The sequence below is a fragment of the Sapajus apella genome, unplaced genomic scaffold (assembly GCF_009761245.1).
Source record: "Sapajus apella isolate SASKATOON/1434 unplaced genomic scaffold, GSC_monkey_1.0 scaffold66, whole genome shotgun sequence".
In the NCBI taxonomy this organism is placed as follows: domain Eukaryota; kingdom Metazoa; phylum Chordata; class Mammalia; order Primates; family Cebidae; genus Sapajus; species Sapajus apella.
In genome coordinates, this window is record NW_022437006.1 from 3,012,183 (window position 1) to 3,028,886 (window position 16,704).

Sequence of the window (16,704 nt, forward strand, 5' to 3'; positions counted from 1 at the left end):
AGATCCTTATTGGGAACTATGAATTAATTTTATAACATATCAGTTAGATGTTCATGTATGTGAGACAAAATATCTTTAAATGAACTGGGCAGACTATTCTAAGTTAGATTATTTTAATTTAGATGGTTATCTAAATCCAATTGAAAATAAACTTGAAAAACATAATGTATTCACACCAAACCTGAAGTATTTGAACATCTTAAAACAGTTCACACAGATGCTCTATAAATTTTGTTGAGTAGCATTCATTACAAAGTAAACAATAATGAATTTCATAAAATCAAAACAAACTTTTGATCAATTATCTTTAAAAATCTTCCAAAGCAATAATTCTTAGATTTTTTAGAATTATTAAATTCCATTGTTCCCTTTGTAAAGCTTTTATAATACTTTCTCTTTTTCCTGGAAGTACTGCGTAAAATATAATCTTTAGGCATTGTTTGAGCACTTTTTCAAATTATCAATGCTTATTTTTGTTAGTTTTGTTTATTTAATTTTGTACTAAGAATTTTGCAGGAAAACAAGAAATACTGCAAAACTAAGCCTGAAAATTATTTTCATTCATGAGTAATCAGAACAAACTTTTACTCTGCCAATGACAAATTAGGTTGTTTTACACCAACTCTTCCCCTGAGAACAATTAGAAAAGGTGGACAAAATATTGTTAAAAATCATTTTGGAAGTGCCAGAGACTTAACAAAAGGTTATAATTTATGGAACAAAAAAAACATGGAGAAAAGAGAGGCCAGTAGAGAAGCTATAAAGGCTCTTTTTGAAAAAATAAAAAGGCCAAACTACACAGAGGTTTTAAACGTGTGTGCGCATTTTCACTCTATATTTCTTTCCTTCCATTTTTTAATATGGCTAAACCTTTTAAAAATGAGAGAGAAAAATTAAAAAACAAAAAACAAGTCAACAAAGGGCTGAGATCCCAAAGTGCTAGAACTGAGATGGATGAATCAGAAGAACAACCCTTAGGAGCAATGAAAACCAGAATAGAGTCATTCAAATGTTTAAGGAATGAAGGTGACCTTTTACTAGCCTTTCTAAATCTTCGGAAGTAAAAGTAAACCCACTCTAGAAAAATACAAAATCATTCAATTTGTTATACCAAATTGAATGGTAATTACCTCTAATTTGTCATACACCATATGCAGCAATTATCATCAGAAATGAGAACTTCTGCTTCCAGCTCTATGTAGTAGATCACAGTAGCATGTAGCAGACCAAGATCTCAAATAAACTTAACATTATACCTCAAATAACTGAAAGAAAAAGAAAAAACTAAGACCAAAGTCTGTAGAAAAAAGAAAAAATAAAGATCAGAGAAGAATAAACAAAATAGAGACTAGAAAGACAATGAAAATATCAATAAAACTAAGAACTGATTTTTTGAAAAGGTAAACAAACTTGACAATGCTTCAGTCAGAAAAAAAAAGAGAAGACAAACATGTAAATTCAGAAATGAAAGAGGAGACATTATAACTGATACCACAGAAATACAAACAATCATAAAAGACTATAAACAATTAGGTACCTACAAATTTGATAACCTAGGTAAAATGAATATATTCACAGAAACATACAACCCACAAAGACTGAATAAAAAAAAAAGATAGAAAACCTAAACAAGCAAATAATGAGTAAAAAGTTTAAGTCAATAATAATAATAAATCCCATCAAAGGGAAAACAAGGCTCACATAGAATTCTCCCAAATATTTAACAAATAAATACAGGTTGATTATCCCGTATCTGAAATGCTTGGAACAAGAAGTATTTCAGATTTCAGAATTTTTCAAATTTTGGAATATTGCATATACATATTAAGATATCTTGGGAATGGGACCCAAGTTTAAACATGAGTTGCCTTTGTTTTATGCTTTAGTATGTGTCTTATTTATGCGTCAGTGGATGTCTTATACACATATGCTGAAGGCAATCTTATACAATATCTTTAATAATTTTGTTCACGAAACAAACTTTTGATCGCATTTTACTGTGACCCATCAGAGGAGGTCACATGTAAAATTCTCCACTTGTGGCATTATGCAAACACTCAGTTTCCAATTTTGGAGCATTTTGGATTTTGAGCTTTCAGATTAGGGAGAATCAGTATGTAATATAAATCCTTCTCAAGCTCTTCCAAAAATTGAAGAAAAGGGAATGCTTCCAAACTCTTTACAAGTCCAGCATTACCCTGTATGATGGCTTAATACTGAGTGTCAACTTGGTTGGATTGAAAGATCCAAAGTATTATTTCTGGGTATGTCTGTGAGGGTCTTGCCAAAGGAAGATAACATTTGAGTCAGTGAACTGGGAGAAGCAGGCTCACCCTCAATCTGGGTGAACACCATTTAATCAGCTGCCAGCACTGCTAGAATAAAGCAGGCAGGAGAAGATGGAAAAGCAGACTTGCTGGGTCTTCTGGCCTTCATCTTTTTCTCATGCTGGAAGATTCCTCCTCTCAAACATCAGACTCCAAGTTCTTCAGTTTTTGGACTCCTGTACTTACACCAGTGGTATGCCAGGGGCTCTCAGCACTGTTGGTTTCCCTACTTTTGAAGTTTTGGGACTTGGATTGGCCTCCTTGCTCCTCAGCTTGCAGATGGCCATTTGTGGGACTTCACCTGGTGACTGTGTAAGCCAATACTCCTTAATAAACTCCCCTTTATATATACATCTATCCTATCAGTTCTGTTCCCCTAGAGAATCCTGACTCATATACCCTGATACCAAAGCCAGACAAAAACATTTTAAGAAAAGAAAACTACAGGCAGCTATCTCTGATGATCACAGGTGCAAAAATCTTTAACAACATACTATCAGCATGAATTCAACAGCACATTAAAAGGATCATTTATCATGATAAATGGGATTTATCCCTGGATTGCAAGGATGGTTCAACATACACAACTCCATAAAGATGATACACTACATTAACACAACTAAATATAAAAACCATATGATCACCTCAATGGATGCCAAAAAGGCTTTTAACAAAATTAGAGAATGTTTCCAGATAAAAATTCAAAACAAGTTTTAAAGGAATATACAATAAAAGACATATATGGAAAGCCCACAGTTAACATCATACTGAAAGCTTTTCCTCTAATTTAGGAACAAGACAAGGATGCGCAGTCTCACATTTCTACTCAGCATAGGACTGCAAACTCTAGCTAGAGCAATTAGACAAGAAAAAGAAATAAAAGGCATGCAAATTGGAATGGAAGAAGTGAAACTGTTTCTATTTGCTAATGATGCAATCTTATGTAGAGAAAGTTCTACAGACTCCACCAATAAACTGTTTCAACTGATAAAGTCAGTAAAGTTACAGGATACAAAATCAACACACAAAAATCAACAGTGCTTCTTTACATTAACAACAAATTATCTGAAAAAGAAATTAAGAAAATCCCATTCACAATAACATGAAAAAACACACACAAACAAAATACTTAGGAGTAAATTTAACCAAAAAGGTGAAAAATCCAACAAAACACTAATGAAAGAAATAATTATGACACAAATAAATGGTAAACTATTCTACATTCATGGATTGAAAATTCAATATAGTTAAAATAGCCGTATTACCTAAGTGATGCAATGTCTATCACAATTCCAAGTCATTTTTCACAGAAATAGAAAATACAATCCTAAATTTCATACAGAACCACAAAATATCCCATATAGCCAAAGTAACATTGAGACAAAAAGAACAAAGCTGAAGGCATCACACCTCTTGACTTCAAAATCAATTAAAATGCTATAGTTACCAACATAGCATTTTATTGGCATAACAACATATAATGACCAATGAAGTGGGAGAGTCCAGAAATAAATCCATGCATTTACAATACAGAATGTGGAAAGGGGAGATGTTGATCTAAGTGTACAAAATCTCAGTTACACAGGAGGAATAAGTTTTTTTTTTTTTTTTAAGAAGAAGAAAGAGAGAAAGAAAAAGAAAGAATTTAAAAAAATGAAGGAGAGGAAGAAAGAGGAAGAGGAAGAGGGAGAGAGGGGTGTTGCTTTATTGCCCGGGCTAGAATGCAGTAAAAAAAATGGGTATGTCTATAATTGTGTTTAATAATAGAGACATGAAAAAAAAGTGAGGGAAGAAAATAACAAGCAGCCAACCAATATTTCATTTAAACCTGTAAATATGTGTGATGTCGTACTGATAAGAGTGTATATTTTGTGTATTTAAAGTGGAGAGTTCTATAAATGTTAATTAAGTCTACTTGTTCCGGATCTAAGTTCAAGTCCTGGATATCGTTGTTAACTTTCTGTCTCATTGATCTGACTAATACTGATGTTGAAGTCTCCCACTATTATTGTGTGGGAATCTAAGTCTCTTTATAAGTCTTATACATCTGCGTATTCCTGTATTGGGTGTGTATATATTTAGGATCTTTAGCTCTTCTTGTTACATTGATCCTTTTATCATTATGTAATATCCTTCAGAGGCCTATTTTTTTTTTTTTGCTTTAAAGTCTATTTTATCAGCAAAAACTACAGCTCCTGCTTTCTATTTATTTATTTATTTTTGCTCTCCATTTGGTTGGTAAATCTTTCTCCATCCCTTTGAGTCTTTGTGTATCCTTGCATGTGAGATGGGTCTGGATGTAGCATACCAATGGGTATTGGCTTTTTTTTGCCTGTCTGTGTCTTTGGATTGGGGGATTTAGTCGATTTAAATTTAGAGTTAATAATAATATATGTTAGTTTAATACTGCCATTTAATGTTAGCTGGCTGTTTTGCCCATTTGTTGATGTAAATTCTTAATTATGTTGATGCTTTTTATTTTTTGGTATTTTTTAGAAAGGATGATACTGGTTGTTCCTTTCTATGTGTAGTGGTTCTTTCAGAAGCTCTTGTAAAGCAGGCCTGGTGGTGATGAAATCTCTCAGTGCTTGCTTGTTCACAAAAGATTTTATTTTTCCTTCGCTTATGAAACTTAGTTTGGCTGGATGTAAAATTCTGGGTTGCAAGTTCTTTTCTTTAAGGATGTTGAATATTGGCCCCCACTCTCTTCTGGCTTGTAGGGTTTCTGCTGAGAGAACTGCTGTGAGTCTGATAGGCTTCCCTTTATGGGTAACCTGACCTTTCTCTCTGGCTGCCTTCAGTATTTCCTCTTTCATTTCAACCCTGGTGAATCTGGCGATTATGTGCCTTGAGGTTGGTCTTCTTGAGGAATATCTTTGTGCTGTTCTCTGTATTACCTGGAGTTGAATATTGTCCTGCCTTGCTAGGTTGGGAAAGTTTTCCTGGATAATATCCTGAAGCGTATTTTCCAGCTTGGATTGATTCTCTTCGTCACATTCAGGTACACCTATCAAACGTAGATTAGGTCTTTTCACATAGTCCCATGTTTCTTGAAGACTTTGCTCGTTCCTTTTTATCCTTTTTTCTCTAATCTTGTCTTCTCGTTTTATTTCATTAAGTTGGTCTTCGACCTCTAATATCTTTTCTTCTGCTTGATTGATTCGGCTGTTAAAACTTGTGCATACTTCGCGAAGTTCTCGTGTTGTGTTTTTCAGTTCCATTAATTCACTTATCTTCCTCTCTAAATTGTATATTCTTGTTAACATTTCGTCAAACCTTTTTTCAGAGTTCTTAGTTTCTTTGCATTGGGTTAGAACAAGTTCTTTTAATTCCCAGAAGTTTCTTATCATCCACCTTTTAAAGCCTGCTTCTGTTAATGGAACACACATTCTCCATCAGGCCTTGTTCTGTTGCTGATGAGGAACTGTGATCCCCTGTAGAGGGAGACGCGTTCTGATTTTGGGTATTCTCAGCCTTTTTAAGCTGGTTTCTTCCCTTCGTTGTAGATTTATCCATCTGTGGTCTTTATAATTACTGTCTTTATAATTGGGTTTCTGAGTGGATGTCCAACTTGTTGATTCCCAGTGCTAAAATCTGAGCAACCCACTGCGCCGGCCAAAACAGCGGCGTTAAGATTGATGGTGCTTTTCTGACTCTGCACCAAGAACCGCCACACCAAGGCAGCGGCAAAACCGCCTCGCTGGCCATAAGAATCGCGCTGGTGACCCGTGGGGCTCCTCCGCTGGGAATCTCCTGGTGCATGAGCAACAAAAATTCATCTGAAAGTGTGGCATCCTCTGGTTCTCTGCACTTTCACTGGGAGCTACAATCCCAAGCTGCCAGTGATTAGCCATCTTGGATCTCTCTCCCCAGGAGGAATAAGTTTTAATGATCTTCCATAGAAAAAGGTGACTATAATAATGGTGTACTGTATATTTCAAAATTGCTGAGAAGATTTTAAATGTTTTCACCACAAAAAGAATAATACGTAGGTGAGTTGCTGGATTTCTTAAACAACTTGATTTAATTATTCCATTATGTAAACATATCAAAATATCACATTGCATCCTATAAACATGTAATATACAATTATTATTTGTCAATTAAAAGTTAAAACAAAAACTCCAAACTTCAATGAAACAACTGAAAAGGAAAGAGGTAAAAGGGACCAAAGAACAAACAAAACAACTGGCAAGCCCTTACCTAAACTGATTTTAAAAAAAGAGAAATCACAAAAAAAATAATAAAAGAGAAGACATTATAAGTGATGCTACAGGAATAAAAAAGATCGTAAGGAACTATTATAAACAACTTTAGCCAACAAATTGAAAAACCTAGAAGAAATGAATAAATTCCTAGAAGCATATAACCTAAGACTGAATCATGAAAAGACAGGAAACTTGAACAGACCAATAATGAATAAGAGATTGAAGCAGTAATCAACAACCTCAAAAGCAGTATTCAAAATGAAAAGCCTAGGACTTGATGGCTTCTCTGATGCATGCTACCAAACATTTAAACAAGAATCAATATCTATCTTTCTTAAACTCTTCCCAAAATATTAAGAAAAAGAAACACCTTTGGACTCATTTTATGAAGCTGGCATTATCATCATACCAAAGCCAGGCCAGGGCACAACTAGAAAAGAAAATTATAGGCCAATATCCTTGGTGAATACAGATGTAAAAATCCTCAACACAATACAAATAGACCAAATCCAACAGCACATTAAAAGGATCATCCTTGTCTATAATCCTGACTAGCTATACACCTGGTGTCACCAACTAATGGCAGAATCTTAGATTTTTCTTAGTTTTCCTATAATATTCTGAATTGATAAAATAAATTTGACAGTAATGTTTTAAAATTTTTTTAAATGCTTACTTAATATTGAAGTTTTCATAATGCCCATAAAAAAAAATACAAATAAGTTGGACATTGTTCTGTACTTCATGTTCCGCTGAAAGAAACTGATCTCACATTTCAAACTTGGGAGAAGACAGCTACTATATCAATGATTAACAGAGAATAAAATTTTATGCTGTAGTTTTTCAATATGCATGTACTATCACAAAATCTTATGTTGTGATTTATCTTTATTTAAAACTTTAAATGCATCACATTTAAGGGAAATTGTGACTGCATAAGGTTTCTAACTGGACTATACTATGAGTATGAGGGCTTTATATTATGGTAAAAAATAAATGACCTTTATTTGGAAATAAATTATGAGAGTGGATGTTTACCTTAATCTTATTGTCTTTTTCTTAATTTTCGAAATAATGGGCTAGCAAACCTGTATTGGCAACCTTCAAATTTTTCCTTCAAATGTTACTGATTCATATAGCAAAACCCTGTCAAACACTGATTTAACGTATATAAATGTCAACAAAATATATCAGTATTATTCATGCCAATGAAGCCCTTCCACAAGAAAGAGATATACCTAATTAAAGTCACAGATACAACTCAAATAATTCATATTTTATTTTGTAATATATTCAGCGTTACATAAATATATTGACTATAAATAAACCATAGACTGCAGTCATTGTTCATTGATTGGCTTAAGGATGGGACTTTCATTTCCAGAAAGATGGAGCTGTTTCTCTATTTTAATAGTTATTTCTTTACATTATCAATGTAGATATTCTGGTTGTAATAATGTGCTAGAGTTTTTAAGATATTACCATTCATGGAAAGTGAGTAAACAGGACATAGGATTTCTCTGTATTATTTCTTATGTAAGGACAAATACAAATCAAAAATTAAAAATAAGAGGCTTAATTCTCCCTATTGATAATAAGATAAAATATTTCACTCCCTCCTTTTATTCAGAGCATTTACTTTGGAAAACATGTAATTACAAGTAGTTTCTCTCTTTGAAATGTATATAAATCCTTTTGAAAACTCTGGTCAGATTTATGACCCAGGAATGTCTTTCTCAAGAACATAGGACCCATCTTTATATAATGTAAACATCAAAATAAACTGCACCTCTGTCTCTCAGTTTCTGTGGGAAAGTAGGAGACTAATGTTGGTACAGTCATTCTTCCACGTTGCAAAACTACGTCTTGTCCTAAAGACAGGAAGTTTATTTTTCTTTGACATATAGCCAATTACCTAACATAGATGGTTATGATGCAGGTCAGGAGAGCCTCCAAACTGGCACTTAGCTTAGGAGGGTTCTTGGCTTCACCCGGAAAAGAATGCAAGGGCAAGTTGGTGATGTTAAACAGCAACTTTTATTGAGGTGTCAGTGTACAGCAGCAGCAGAGTTGCTGCTCTTTGCAAGCAGGGCTACCCAACAGGCAGTGTGCCGAAGTAGCAGCTCAAAGGTGCTTCTGCAGTCATATTTATACTCACTTTTAACTACACGCAAATTAAGGAGCAGGTTATGCAGCAATTTCTAGGAAAAGGTTGGAAACATCCAGATCATCAGGTTGTTGCCATGGAAAGGGGAAATAAATTCCAGGTGTTCTCATGGCAATGGTAAACGGACATGGCACACTGGTAGACATCTTATGTAAAGCTGCTTCCACACCAGCCCTGTTTTGGCTAGTCCTTAATTTGGTCTGGTGTCCAAGCCCCACCTCTGGAGTAGAGTCCCACCTCCCACCTCAGTAGACACTATGAGCACATGAGATTTTTTTCCTGTGATACAAGAATGATTCCAAAAAAGCAAATCAATTAATATAATATGCAATAAAACAGATTAAAAGATAAAATAACATGACCATCTCAACAGACATAGAAAAAGCACTGAACAAAATTCTACAACCTTGCATGAGGAAAATACTTAATAAAAAAAGTACAAAGGCTTTACCTAAACACAATAAAAGCCATATACATAAAGCGTACAGCTAACATTATACTCAATGGTGAAAAACTGACAGCTTTTCTCCCAAAACCAGGAAAAAGGCAAGGATGACAATTATCATAATTTCCAATCAATATAGTATAAAAATTCTAGCCAGAGCAATTAGGCATGAAAAAGAAATAAAAGGTTTCCAAATCAAAACAGAGCAAGTAAAATTATCTGTTTCCAAGTGACCTTAAACTTAAAAAAATCCCAAAGCCTCCACAAAAACTGTTAGAAATAATAAACACATTCATAAGTTACAGATATAAACTCAATATACAAAAACCAGTTATGCTTTGATACATCAGCAATGAACCATTCAAAAAGAAACCTAAGAAACAATTTCCAATAGAATCAAAAAGAATAAAATACTTGGTAATAAACATAAGAAGGTAAAAGACCTTTACGCTGAATACAAATCATTGATGAAAGGAATAAGTAAGGCAAAAAGAAATGGAAAAACCTCTCATGTTAATGGATTGAAAGATATAATATTATCAAAATAATCATACTACCCAAAGTGATATTGATCTTCGATTCAATGTAATAATTATCAAAATCCTAATGACATTTTTACAAATATAGACGAAACAATTTTAAAATTTATATGGAACCAAAAAAGATACTGAACAGCTAAAGCAATCTTGAAGAGGAACAGAGCTCAAGGTATCACACTTCCTGATTTCAAAATATACTAAAAAGCTATAGTCATTAAAATAGAACAGTACTGATACAACAACAGCCAAATGGATCTTTGGAAAAGAAGAGAAAGCACATAAATAAATTCACACATAGATGTGTAACTGCTCTTCAACAAGGGTGTCAATGAGAAAAGGTAATTTATTCAACAGATGGCATAGAAAAAATGTGATATTCATATGCAAATGAATAAAACTGGCCACTTATTCTACACCATACACAAAAGACTAATCAAAATGAATTAAAGACATAAATGTAAGATGTGGAACTGTAAAACTCCTAGAAGAAAAGATTGGGTAAAAGTTTGACGAAATTTGTCTTGGGCCATGAATTTTTCATTATAACACCAAAAGTACAAGCAGCAAAAGTAAAATTAGACAAGTGGGATTAACTCAAATTAAAAAGCTTTTATGGAGCAAATGAAAGCAGAGTCAAAAGGCAACATAAAGAAGGAAAAAATATTTGTGTCCATCTGATAAAGGATTAATAACCAAAATATACAAAGAAATCTGAAACTCAGAAGCAGAAAACCAAATAACTCAATTAAAAAATGGGCAAAAAAATTCTTGAATGAATATTTCTCCAAAGAAGATACACAAATGGTCAAAAGTATATGAAAAGATGTTCAACATCACTAGTCACTGGAGAATTATAAATTGAAGCTTCACTGAGATATTGTCTCATTCCTGTTAGAATGGCTATTAAAAAACAAAAGAATTGTTGTTGAGGATAAGGAGAAATTAGAGCATTTATGCACTATTAGTGGAATTGTAAAATGGTGCAGCCATTATGGAGAACAGTATGAAAGTTCCTAAAAAATTAAAAATTGATTTGTATACCTCCATTACCTGTGCCCGATTTGAAGAATTGAATGCTGATCTGTTCTGTGGAACCCTGGACCCCATAGAGAAGGCCCTTCGAGATGCCAAACTAGACAAGTCACAGATTCATGATATTGTCCTGGTTGGTGGTTCTACTCACATCCCCAAGATTCAGAAGCTTCTCCAAGACTTTTTCAATGGAAAAGAACTGAATAAGAGCATCAACCCTGATGAAGCTGTTGCTTATGGTGCAGCTGTCCAGGCTGCCATCCTGTCTGGAGACAAGTCTGAAAATGTTCAAGATTTGCTGCTCTTGGATGTCACTCCTCCTTCCCTTGGTATTGAAACTGCTGGTGGAATCATGACCATCTTCATCAAGCGTAATACTACCATTCCTACCAAGCAGACACAGACCTTCACTACCTATTCCGAAAACCAGCCTGGTGTGCTTATTCAGGCTTATGAAGGTGAGTGTGCCATGACCAAGGATAACAACCTGCTTGGCAGGTTTGAACTCACGGGCATACCTCCTGCACCCCGAGGAGTTCCTCAGATTGAAGTCACTTTTGACATTGATGCCAATGGCATCCTCAATGTGTCTGCTGTGGACAAGAGTACAGGAAAAGAGAACAAGATTACTATCACTAATGACAAGGGCTGTTTGAGCAAGGAAGACATTGAACGTATGGTCCAGGAGACTGAGAATTACAAAGCTGAAGATGAGAAGCAGAGGGACAAAGCGTCATCTAAGAATTCACTTGAATCCTATGCATTCAACATGAAAGCAACTGTCGAAGATGAGAAACTTCAAGGCAAGATTAACGATGAGGACAAACAGAAGATTCTGGACAAGTGTAATGAAATTATCAACTGGCTTGATAAGAATCAGACTGCCGAGAAGGAAGAATTTGAACATCAGCAAAAAGAGCTGGAGAAAGTCTGCAACCCCATCATCTCCAAGCTGTACCAGAGTGCAGGAGGCATGCCAGGAGGAATGCCTGGAGAATTCCCTGGTGGTGGAGCTCCTCCCTCTGGTGGTGCTTCTTCAGGGCCCACCATTGAAGAGGTTGGTTAAGCCAACCCAAGTATAGATTTAGCATTGTTCCATACATGTAAAACATTGAAGGACCTAAATTTGTAACAAATTCTGTGGCAGTTTTTAAAAGTTCAGCTGTATAGTAAGTTACTGGGCATTCTCAATACTTGAATATGGAACATATGCACGGGGGAAGGAAATAACATTGCACTTTATAAACACTGTATTGTAAGTGGAAAATGCAATGTCTTAAATAAAACTATTTAAAATTGGCACCGTAAAAAAATTAAAAATATAATTATTATGTGGTCCAGCTATCCCACTTTTGAGTATATATCTAAAAGGACTGAAATAATAATCTGAAGATACATCTGCACTCCTACATTCATTGCAGTATTATTCACCATAGTCTACATACCATGGGACATGATTCAGCCTTTAAAAGGAAGGAAATCCTGCCATTTGTAACAATGTAGATGCAACTGGAAGATATTATGCCAAGTGAAATAAACCAGACACAGAAGGACACATACTACATAATACCACTTGTATGATGAATTTAAAATAGTCAAATCCATAGAAGCAAAAAATAGAAGAGTGGTTGTCAGGAGTTGAATGGAGGGTAACCTGGGAAGAATTAGTCAAAGGGTATTAAGTTTTGGTTATGAAAAACGAGTAAGTCCCAGAGATCTACTGTACAGCATGGCACCTATGGTTAACTATACTGTATCCCATACTTAAAAATCTACTAAAAGGGTAGATATTATGTTAAGTGTTCTTATTACAAAAAATAATGTGGCATATATACAATGGAATGTTATTCATCCTTACAAAAGAAGGTAATCCTGCCATATGCAGCAACATGAATAAACCTGGAGAACATATTAACTGAAATAAGTCACAGAAGGACAAATACTGTACAATTCCAATTACATGAGGCATCCAAAATAGTCAAACTTATAGAAAGAGCATAGAATGGTGGATGCCATTGGCTGGTGGGGAGAGAAAAATGGAGAGTTGTTGTTCAATGGGTATAAAGTTTTAGTTATGCAAGATGAGTAAGTTCTAGGCCAATAGTTAATAATACTGTATTGTACACTTAAAAATTTTTAAAGGGCACACATTAAGTGTTCTTATCACAAAAAAATAAAGAAAATCAAAGCAAATCAGAGGGAATATTAAAAACTATTAAACTTTCAAACACAAAAAAATTGAAACATTCAAAGAACACATGACCTATTCAGAATATCAATCTTGAATGACTAATACCATAATACAGTCTAGTAAAAGTACTTTGTATCATTAAAACAAGAAAAATAATCCACTAGCCATTCATGCAGAATGAGTACATGACTTAAAATTATATTTTCCATCAAACTTTCTGTCAGAAATGCTTTTTGACAGAATAAAAGTGCAATAATATATTAAATATATGCAAGGAAGGAAAATGTGATCAAAAGATTTTATGTTCTTCAAATATAAAGGACACAAATTGTTATCAACATGCAAGAACTAGGGAAATATTGTTCCTATGAACTTTTCTAAGGAATCTACTAAAGGTTGATTTTTTAACGCAATTACTAGAGAAATATTGACATATAGAATGAGCGTTACTTATAGAACTTAAGACTAAATTATGGCTGAAAGAGATAAAATGAAGTATGAATGGCAATATAATCTGCTAATGTTGGTATAGCATAACATTATTCCAACTAATACATGAAAATCTCCAATAATCTAAGCACTAAGCATCAAAGAATACTAATATCACGAAAGATTGAAAACAAGACATCATTTGCTTTCTAATGAAAGTTCATACAACCATCAATAGATTTGTTAAAGGAACTGAATCTCTATTCAACCTTTAGATTCAATTTGACAAACTGCAGAAATGCAAAGGACAGAAAAAAACATAATGAAATGTACCGTAAGCACACAATCAACAAAATACTGACAGTGTAACTATAGATCAAACTAGATTGTTAGCGCTATATATATATATATATATATATGCTATATAATTATATATTTATATATAAATTATTTATTAGCATTATATATTTCTCCTATATAATCCTAAGGATTAGATGGGTAGAAACATAACAATTTAATTCCCTGATTCTGGTTATTATATTATTCTTATGAAGGAGAATATCTTTTATGTAAATAAAGCATTCAGATGTCATTGGGCATCACGACAGCACTTACTCTCAAACGGTTTCAAGGGAAAAAAATCCTTTGTACTATATTTGCACCTTTTCTGTAAATTTGACATCGTTTCAAATTTAAAAAAACTTTGAATCTGGAAGATTACAGAAGCATAACACAACAAACTTGGATATAATTAAAGCCTCTCAAAAGAGAATTTTTAGGCTAAAATGCATACATTAGAAAAGTGACTGACAATAACTGTTAAGCTGTTGTTCTCAAGAACTCAGAAGAGTAAGACTGGGTGCAATGGTAAAGTGCTTATAATCCCAGCACTTTGGAAGGCCAAGGCAGGTGGATCACCTGAGGTCAGGAGTTCAAGACCAGCCTGACTAACATGGCAAAACAATGTCTCTACCAAAAATACAAAAATTAGCCAGGCCTGGTAGCATACACCTGTAGTCCCAACTACTTGGTAGGCTGTGCAATGAGAATCACTTCAACCCAGGAGGTGGAGGCTGCAGTGAGCCAAGATCATGCCACTGCATTCCAGCCTGGACAAGAGAATGAGACTCTGTCTCAAAAAAGAAATAAAAGATCAAATTAAACCCAAAAACGAGAAAAAAAAATTAGTTGCAGTAACCAACGGCAGGTTTTTAATTAGAGATAACCATCAAAGGCAAAAATTGATTCTTGAAAAGACTAATAATTAATAAACCTTTACCAAGAAGGACCAAAAAAAAAAAAAACACAAATTATCAATATAAGAAGGTAAAAAGTGGACATCATTAGAGATCCTATAGAAATTACACATATTATAAGTGTGTACTACAAGCAGCATTATGCCAATAAATTGAAAATTTAGGTGAAATGGACAAATTCCTGAAAAATCATGGCACACAAAACTGACAGAAGAAGAAATTAAAATTCTAAGTAGACATGTATACAACAAAGATATTGAATCTGATATTAAAACCTCCTATAATGAAATGTCCAGACTTAGAATGTTTTAGCAGCAAATTTTTTCAAACATTTAACTAAAATATAACACAAATTTTATTCATATTCCTTCAAAAAGAGAAAATACTTTCAAACATAAGTAATAAGGCTTGCCTAATCTTAACAAAAGCTACAAGTTTATAACAAAGAAGGAAACTTATAGATCAGTATTATTTGCAACAGAGGCAAAATTCTAACAAATAGTAGCAAAGCCTGGCAAACAATACATTTAAAAGATAATACATCATTACTGAGTGGGAAACATTACAGAAATATGTGTTTTAGCACTGAAAATCAAGCACGTATTTCACCTTACTGACAAAATCAAAATCATATAATTATCTGAATAAATGCAAACGCAAGAAAATTTTACCAATGGGATCAATAACAAGAATGCCTCCCGTCACCACTTTTACTCAACACTATACAAGAGACCCCTGTCAGTATAATAAGTATCATGATTAGAAGAGAAAAACTTTTAGCTTATGAAAAAAAAAAATTTAAGTCCACAAACTTTTTTTTTTTTTTTTGAGACAGAGTCTTGCTCTGTCACCAGGCGCCAGGCTGGAGTGCAGTGGCACAATCTCAGCTCACTGCAACCTCCGCCTCCTGGATTCAAGCAATTCTCTTGCCTCAGCCTCCTGAGTAGCTGGGACCACAGGCACGTGCCACCACGCCCAGCTAATTTTTGTATTTTGTAGTAAAGACTGCGTTTCACCATGGTCTTGATCTCTTGACCTCGTGATCCGCCCGCCTCGGCCTCCCAAAGTGCTAGGATTACAGGCCTGAGCCACCTCGCATGGCCCACAAACTAATTTTAGTAAATAAATTGCGCAAAGTCATTTCAGACTTACTATCCAAAAAACAAATTATATTTTATATACCACAATAAAAGTTAAAAATGATAAGTTACATCAGCATTAAAAATATCATAACTGGGGTAAATACAAATATAGACATACAAGACCTCTACACAGAAAATTATAAACCATTACCGACAAAACCTAAAGAAAATTTAAATAAGTAGAGGGACATCCATATCCATGAATTACAAGGCACTTTTTTTTTTTTTTTAACAGATTTCAGTTCTCTTCAGTTGATCTATAGTTTCAATGCAATTTCAGATCTCATAGTGTGTGTGTGGATGTTTGTGGATATGTATGTATAAACTGAGAAACAGATTCTAAAATTTCGTTGAGCTGTGCTAAGATATCCTAGAAACAGAGTTTGAGAACTATGGCCCATAGGCCAAATCTGGCCTGCTGCTGGTTTTTGTAAGTTTCACTGAAGCATAGCCCTATCATCATCCATTTATGTACTATTGATGGCTGCTTTTATGCTACAGTAGCTACAGAGACAATAAGACCCATCTAGCCTAAAATCTTTGCCTTGGCTCCTATTTACATTTAACCCTTTACAGAAAAAAAGTTAGGCCCCTAGCCTAGAATATCCTAAAGGAGAAGGAAAAAAAAAAATACAAAGTTCAGACAGCCAGAACTAGTTATTAAAACAGCATGGAGTTACCCAATAGAATACTCAACAAGGTCTTCACATATACAGTTATTTTATTTACAATAAAGGTGATATAATTATGCATTGGAGAAAGACGATCCCATCAACAAATGTTCCTCAGTCAATTAGACACTATATAGCATCAAAGTAAATTCATCTCAAATTATATACAAAAGTTAATCCCAGAGGAACTGTAGGTCTAAACATGAAAGATAAAACAATAAAATGTCTAAAAGATAACACTGGGGAATATCATCATGGCCTTCAAAGAAAGATTTTCTTAAAGAGAACAAAAGCACA

At 34.1% G+C, this 16,704-nt stretch overlaps 1 protein-coding gene and 1 pseudogene across 4 annotated transcripts in view; one reads left to right on the plus strand and one right to left on the minus strand.

The window, feature by feature from the left end:
* Positions 1 to 16,704, minus strand: part of CPNE8 (copine 8) — a 254,337-nt gene that overhangs the window by 196,591 nt on the left and 41,042 nt on the right. The gene's annotated exons all lie outside the window — the stretch shown is intronic.
* LOC116530287 lies at positions 10,663 to 12,022 on the plus strand (annotated as a pseudogene). The gene has a single exon (XR_004259924.1). The product of XR_004259924.1 is annotated as a heat shock cognate 71 kDa protein pseudogene (transcript).